An 8,578-nucleotide genomic window follows, 5' to 3' on the forward strand; every position below is an offset into this window, starting at 1 on the left:
ACAGATCATTCCACCCAGTGAGGTAGTGATGACCTTTAGACGTGATTAGCTAGAAGTTTAAACCCAAGGAGTTTGTCGTTGGTAAACACTCTTCTGATAGCTTGCTATGTTTAGCAGCGTCTGGTCGTCTTTCCTTACACTAAGGGACCATGAAGTACAACATAGTAATAAGGAAAGAAAGTACAATGAAAATTTCGGCTCCTTGTGAAACTTCGTCGCTCTTTTCCAGCCGTCCTGGAAAAGAAAAAAAAATAGAACGTGTGAGTGCACGTCAAAATACACGTACTTGCGTAAGGACACAAGATGAGCGGGAAAAAAAATAAGCAAACTAATACACTTACGACAACGTAAAAGCGATTGCAAAAAAATGGTTTGTTTTTATGAAAAAATATGTATACGCTCATAAGTAAAAAAATTATTTTTTTTATAAATATATAAAAATAAGCATATTAAAAAGAAATTCTTTTTTTTATAATAAGTAATGCAAAGGGAATTCGAGATAAATTTTGTGTCCTACGTGCGATAGTCGTTCAAATGTTCTGGAAATCTTACTCTTCTTCCAGTACGCGTTGTCTTAAGTTTATCTTTCGATGTTGACGAAGTATCAAGGTGTATGTCGACTGTCGTGTGGAGTACTACAGGTGTAGGAGCCGTGTCGTTCTATTGTACCGAAGGAAAATCGACATAACTAGTGTTTCCTTCTAAGTACGCTGCTTTTAGGCGATCGATACTGATGCTATCTGTAGTGCCGTTCTTATTGACTACATAGTACTTAGGTTCACGTTGAAGAACTTTGAAGGGTCCTTCGTAAGCTGATTCGAGGGGTCGTCGATGTGAGTCTCGACGAACGAAGACGTGTGTACTATGTCGTAAGTCAGGTTGAACGAAAACATCAGTTGATTGAGGTCGAGTGTGAGCAGGTTTAACTGGACGCATTGCATTCGTAAGCCTGCTCGTGTAAGAGTTTAAATCCATGTTCAATGAAGAAGCCGACGGATCCACGAATTCTCCTGGAAGTCGGAGTGTCATTCCTAAACGAGTTGAGATGCGTTGTATCCAATGTCAGCCTTCATTGCATTGCGGATACCTAGTAAGACAAGTGGAAGAGCGTCTGTCCACTATGAAACGTTTGAAGCTGATAGTAAAGCTTTTAGTTGTCGATGAAAACGTTCTACCAACCCGTTTGCTTGTGGATCGTAGGCTGTCGTTCGGAAGCGAGTGATCCCTAATAGTGAGGTCAGATAACGGAAAAGTCCAGATTTGAACTGGCGTCCGCGGTCTGTAGTGATGGTTGAAGGGCAGCCGAAATTTGCTACCCATCGTTCGACGAAAGCGTGAGCCACAGTTTCAGCAGTAATGTCCTTAACAGGTACTGCTTCAGGCCATCGAGTGAAACGGTCTACGCACGTTAAGAGATATGAGTATCCATTTGAATCTGGTAAGGGTCCTACCAAATCTAGATGAACACGGTCGCAACGAGCATCAGGATTTTTGAATGAGCCTAAGGGACATTTCTTGTGTCTATTCAACTTAAACTTCTGGCAGCTTACGCGGGAGCGTGCCCATTCCCTCACGTCTTTATTCATACCAGGCCAGCAAAACCTTTCGGCTATGAGCTTGATTGATGCACGAACACCTGGATGAGAAAGATTGTGCAACATATTGAAGACGTTGCGTTGATAATATTTTGGTACGATTGGACGATCCCTACCTGTAGATGTGTCACGTAGTAAGGTTTCCTTACCTCTTCCAATCTGTTTAATACGCAGTTTTAGAGTTTTTGAGGATACCTCGTGCTGAAGATCAGTGTCTTATTTTTGAAGCTGAGTGAGTTTAAGAAGTTCGATTCCCTGGAAACTGTTCAAGGAACTTATACGAGACAAAGCGTCTGCGACTACATTGTTTGCTCCAGAAATGTGTTGTATATCTGAAGTAAACTGCGAAATGTAGTCCAGTTGTCGAGACTCTCGGGGTAAGTACTTGTCTGAAGATGAACTTAAAGAGAAGGTAAGAGGTTTATGATCGGTAAAAAGAGTGAATTCTCTTCCATCGATGGAATGTTGGAAACGCTGTACAGCACAATACATAGCTAGGAGTTCCCTACCGAACGTGCTGTACCTAGATTCAGCATCTAGCAACCGTCTCGAGAAAAATCCTAAAGGTTGCCAAGAGTGGTTAACCCATTATTGTAAGACTCCTCCGATTACTGAGTCGGATGCGTCTACGGCGATACTAATGGACTCTTGAGTGTCCTGATGCGCAAGCAGGGTTGCCTTTGCGATATGTTCCTTAACTGTGGAGAATGCTTTTCGTGCGGTGTCGTCCAGACTAATTGATTTCGGATGCCTTGAGCGTCAATGGTGTGTCCTAAGAAGTCTAAGGAGTTGGTTCCGATTTGGCATTTCTGAATGTTGACAGTAATGCAGTGCCTTTGGAGTCGATCGAAAACAATGTCCAGATGCTGGAGATGTGATTCTCTGTCTGGACTTGCTATGAGGCAGTCATCAACATACGCATGTACGATGTTGAGACCTCGGAAGACGTCGTCTATAAACCTTTGGAAGGTTTGAGCCGTATTTCTTAAGCCGAAAGGCATTCGTAAGAATTCGTAGAGGCCGAAAGGAGTTATGATAGCGGTTTTTGGAATACCGTCAGTAGCCATAGGAATTCGATTAAAGGCTTTAACCAAGTCGATTTTCGAAAAGACAGTTGTACCTCTCAAGGTAGCTGTCAAATCGTAAATGTGGGGCAACGTGTAACGATCGGGAATGGTTTTAGCATACAAATGCCGATAATCACCAGTTGGACGTCAATCATTACTGTCCTTTTTAGGGACCATGTGCTAGGGGGATGACCAAGGGCTATTTGGTGGTCGAATTATCCCTAAGTCTATCATGTGGTCGAATTCGTTTTTAGCTAACCTAAGCTTTTTGGGAGCCAGTCGGCAGGCTTTCGAGAATACAGGTGGTCCTGTAGTCGAGATGTGATGTGTAACATTGCTGGTTACACAAGGCGATTTCGGTTGTGGTTGATAAATCCCAGAGTATTTATCGAGTAATGGTTGATATAACGGGTCTATGGTGTGCTTAATTGTGACTGGGGATAATCTGCAACCAGAAAAAGGAGTTACGCAAACAGATAACTTAGTGTTTCCGTCTATCAACCTTCGTGAGCGTGTGCTTATGGGTAGATTGTGGTATTGTAACAGGTCTATACCAATGAGTGGCATAGACACGTCTGCAACAACGAAAATTCAGTGAATGGGTTTGCGTAAACCCACGTTAAGGTAAACGTACCTTTTACCATATGTAGCGGTTTTCCGTTCGCCGCCTGTAAACTTAAAACAGACTCACGAATCTGTCGTTGGAATTCGCTGGAAGAACACTAACTTCTGCGCCAGTGTCGACGAGGTAGCGAACTTTCGTGGTCACATCTGTTATGTATAGATGACGGCTGTGTTTGCCGGCTACGGTTGCCGTTAACGCGTGCCGGCTGGGAAGTTTCCCGAGTTTTTATTTGTGTCAGTCGCCTTAAAGTTCGGGTAATTGCAAGGCTTCCTGCGATTTCTAGAAGATTCGCCGTACTGATTATGATGCCAGCACCAGTCGGGATTATCTGTCTCTCATGGTCGAGAGACAGATCGCCTACGTGATACGCTTCTTCGCGCGGTTCTTTACCGACTACGATCATTACGAAATCGCAGATATCGTGTTAGTGTATGAAATAATTCGTTAATGTCATTCTGGATCGTTTGAGGTTTTACTTTGACTGAAAAGACCTCGGCGCCAGTGGATTTGGTAATTTCTAGAATCCGATCAGCAGATTCAGCTAGTTCGTCTACGGCGTTGTTTTGGAACGAGACGAGAACTGCCTGCACCTGTTTTGGGAGTTTGGATAAGAAAAGTTGTTTGAATAGGCCTTCGTCGAAGGTTCTTTGGCCTATCACTTCTCTCATCCTAAGCAACATATCTGTCGCAGAACCATGTTGCAGGTCGATGTTATTGAGGAGTTGGTCTAACCGTTGTCGGTCGGTTAGATCTCCACGTCTCAGAATCGATCGTTTGAGCGTTTCGTAAGGTTCCGAAACATCACTAGCAAACATACTAGGTGTGACATACCTGTTAAATTCGCGCGGCAGTGCCTTAACCACCTCGAGGAATTGTGAGCGTGAGTCTGTAATGCCGTGGCCGCAAAGGTCAGCTTCTGCGTAGCAGAACCAGGCTTCGATGTCGTCAGGCCAAAAAGGCGTTAACTGAATCGAGGGTGGGGGAATAGTTTTTAACTTAAATACCTTAGGTGTCTGTTCCGTCATAGTATTATTAGAACGAAAAATATATGATTAAAATATATCCGAAAAACCCGAAAAAAGGTATATCACAATATATAAAAATGAAATAAAGAAAAACAATGAATAATGAAGTTCCAAAAAGGAACAGACTCACAGTTTATGCGCTTGGTGTACCAGATCACGTCGGTCTCACCACTGAAGATACGACTAGTCTTGTAGTTTTGCAACTAGCAACCAGTAACACCTATATTCGAAGCGTTCCCAAATCAGATAAAACCAGAAGTCAGATACGAAGAGGTAGGAAAGATATATTTGATGCGTTATCAATATATCGAGAAGCGTTTGCTCTAATCTGGCTAGTGAACGTAGGAGCTGTGTCCCACGCTGGGTCGTAACGTGATCTGGTACGGATGCATGACCGAAAGCCTTCAGTTGAACAAGTCCACTTAAAACAATGTGGTCGGCATCCAATGTCGAACACTTAGAAAGTTATTGATTTCGGGGAATTATTTACAGCTACAGTCTCCTTTGATCTACCATTTTTGCACTTTTATTGTCAAACATACATAGGTACTTACCTGGAAGCATTGGTGATCCATTGCTACTGGATAAGGAAGCCCGTTAGGCGGAACTTTCTTCTGTTCTGTATAGAACCATTTGAAACCATTTGGATCCCTAATACTGAAGAGTGAAAGTTATTGGACATTGTCCTTTGTCCTTGGGTAACTTTTGTGGGTTAACTAGTGCAGAAGATACCGTCTACTTCAGTGCCTTATCGAATAACAATAACACATGAGCGGATTGCACCATAGTTTGCTGAATTATAAATGCCAAACTACTTATCTGCGGAGAAGAATTCAGGATATTGATGTCGATCATGGGATTGCGTTCTCCTTCGAATCCAACACACAATTGTGTGATATGACTATCGACAGTGTCGAGTCTCGCTTGTAAGCATCATATTTTCGTCCTATTGGTACTACAGACTACTTGTTGGATCTAGTTATTTGTTTTATTTGTTCTCCAGTATGTCCATTATAATGATAATGAATATAACAGAAACGTCTTAAAATGTAGGAGAAAACAACTATGGTTTGAATGACAAATACTAAGTTTCCTGAAACATGCACTCGATCAACTAGATAGTGCACAAATTGAAATGTAGTGAATGTTAAGTATACTGGTCCGAAATTCAAACTATCACTTAGATAATCACTATCTGTAACATCGAGAGCGTAAAGATAGAATTTTTTCTTGAAGTATTATGGCAGTACAGTATATGGACACACCAACCAGATTCTAGACAGAGATTCATTCTTTTATTATAGCTGGTGTCGACTCGTGATAAAAACATTAGTAATCTATACATAAAGGTTCTTTACTCATATGAAAGTTGCTTATTAAGGTAGACTTACGCTACACTGACCACGTTAAGCAACATGCCAGCCAATCAAGAAACGCTGCTTAGTTATGAAACGATCAACAATATAAAACAAAATCGGGTGATGAAGTCTACTCTTGTTTACAATTTGGACCTAGCACCTGATGACCAGTCATAATGAAGCAGGGGTTATTACTTGCACTATCGCGATCCTTGGTGGAGGTTTTACTTAATTATCTGTCGTTTCCGCCGACCTATATCAAAGATGTAGTTTTCTACGACGGAAATACCATTCCGTCATGCTACAGACGTGTCACGTGCAGGACAGTCAATAATGACCGTGAGAAAAATTACAGCAAAGCAAGAGACATACCTACAATTATTCCTGTAATAGAACTTACTCCAGTATATCTACAATTGAGTGACTAAATAAACGTTAACCTAACCGCAATTACCAACTACGGTACAGTTAGACGACTTGAAAACGTGGGGCTTATTCCCAGCGAAAAAAAGTCAGTGCAGTATGGATTTTGATATGGCGAGCAGCCCCTTATATGTTAGATTACAAATTATCGTAAACGAGAAAGCTTGAAATAATAGTTGTGCTAGCTTTGTGAGCTGGGATATTAACCCAATGGGATTTCCGTCACTAAGCGAAATAAGCTATAGTGAAATCATGTACTGATAGTCTCTGAATGACGACAATGAGAAAAACGAGGTTGATGTTTAGAATTAGGAGCTAGAGTGAGGAAAACCAGTCCAGCTACGCATATGAGTAGTATGTAGAGGGATTTAAGAGCAAAAAGTGAAAACTCAGTAAGTACAGCAAATCCACTTACATTTATTCAAAAAAGTAATTAGCGATAGTCAAAAATAACACAAAAGTGGGATTAGGACAATCTGATAAACAAATCTATAGGCTGAAGCAGTAGGGCTTCGAGCACTGCACCCTTAATTTCGCGCAATATATCTTGATTATAATTGGTCTGCTCAAGGGCGTCAGTATAGTATACTTTCACTGGTCGTCTATAAACAAATCCCACACACTATACTACAGAACCGAGTAGATACGTTGCTCTGCAGAGTAATGGACAGGGGATAATTTCGATATATACCTGAAAGTAGTACGTAAGGTAATAAAACTTCCACGATTAACAGCCCTTTATACAGCAAACGAACACTAAACATGCCACATAGCTATGAAAAAGGAATAACCTTTTTTAGATATGTTTGCTTATATTTGTGTAAATTCAATGCATGCACGCTAGAATGTGGTTGGCAATAGCGATCAACATTTCGTAGGATATCATTCCAGCAGATTAAACTACATGCCCCTAACTTCTATTTCAAGATCGCCTTAATCTGAGGCTGGTGTTTCACTGGTTTTCGTCAATCGCCGCTCCTGACAGATCCAAGTGTATTATGTGTGCTTGCTCTACCGTCGACTCACCTACATTTTTGTTCTTCTCTTTTCCAGTCCTTCCCACTCATGCTGCTCTGTATCGTTATTTTGGGTGGATAGCAGTGACTCTTGGTTTACCAGTCACAGAGTGAAGCTGAAATCTGTATTTGGTAGTAATTGTGTTTAGATCTGTAAATGGGTGTGGAGTCGCGATATACTATTATCACCACCACAGCAAGATTACGTGCTAGATATCGACTTTGGATCCCTCAGTAGACCATAAACCAGATGGCTGTTAATGGTTGCAATAAGATATATTTGTTGGCGATCTCGTGGTATCGAAAGAATACCGAGACGTGCCAAAGTTTACGGGCGGAACTGCCGAGTGCAAGCAAGTTCGTGAAAGGTCACAGGAAACGGAAGGGAAAGTGTCTTTGGTACAGTCAAACAAACAAGTACAGTAAAACAATCACTGGTACAATTGGTTATAAAAATAATTGTTTCCATTATACCAATCGCGTTCTCGTCATAAACGTAGGTCACTACAGATCATAACCGTAAATTTACCAGATATAACGCGTCCATAGATAAAAGACGTATTCGTCTATGTGGTGGCAGTAAACTAGGTGCATAATCCCAGAGGTTGATGCCTTATCAGATGGTACTTTGTGTATCACGCGAGCGTGCAGAGTATCATGAATCTAATGAAGAGCACCTGCAATCACTGAAACTTTATCTACTAACGCACAGGCGTCTTAGAGGTGACCTCGTAACGGCTTAAAGCATCCTAAACGCCTCTGAACAACCCATTAAAAAAGTTCTCATTCCCAACATAAAGCTGTGGGGTAACACCTAGAACCTGAAGATATAACACAAGAAGAGACTGTTGACACAACTTTTACCCCTTAAAAGTAGTCAAATGCTGGGATTGGTGACCGGCTGAGCTAATCCAAGCGACATCCTAGAAATTCTATAAGAGCAAATTCGACATATCCCTATGAATCAAGGACAATGTCTTGAAGATACGACTAGTCTTGTAGTTTTGCAACTAGCAACCAGTAACACCTATATTCGAAGCGTTCCCAAATCAGATAAAACCAGAAGTCAGATACGAAGAGGTAGGAAAGATATATTTGATGCGTTATCAATATATCGAGAAGCGTTTGCTCTAATCTGGCTAGTGAACGTAGGAGCTGTGTCCCACGCTGGGTCGTAACGTGATCTGGTACGGATGCATGACCGAAAGCCTTCAGTTGAACAAGTCCACTTAAAACAATGTGGTCGGCATCCAATGTCGAACACTTAGAAAGTTATTGATTTCGGGGAATTATTCACAGCTACAGATCACTCCCCCCCTAGTGAGGTAGTGATGACCTTAAGACGTGATTAGCTAGAAGTTTAAACCCAAGGAGTTTGTCGTTGGTAAACACTCTTCTGATAGCTTGCTATGTTTAGCAGCGTCTGGTCGTCTTTCCTTACACTAAGGGACCATGAAGTACAACATAGT

General features: G+C 41.5%; 1 protein-coding gene across 1 annotated transcript in view; it reads right to left on the reverse strand.

Annotated features, from left to right (window-relative positions):
* Nucleotides 1-6,631, reverse strand: part of Smp_145550 (dcc1-related) — a 19,638-nt gene extending 13,007 nt beyond the window's left edge. The window contains exon 1 of the mRNA XM_018788830.1: nucleotides 6,509-6,631. The gene's annotated coding sequence lies outside the window, so the exon portion shown is untranslated. The remainder of the gene's footprint in view (nucleotides 1-6,508) is intronic.
* Nucleotides 6,632-8,578: the final 1,947 nt, after the last annotated feature.

Source organism: Schistosoma mansoni, chromosome W, assembly GCF_000237925.1.
Source record: "Schistosoma mansoni strain Puerto Rico chromosome W, complete genome".
Lineage (NCBI taxonomy): Eukaryota > Metazoa > Platyhelminthes > Trematoda > Strigeidida > Schistosomatidae > Schistosoma > Schistosoma mansoni.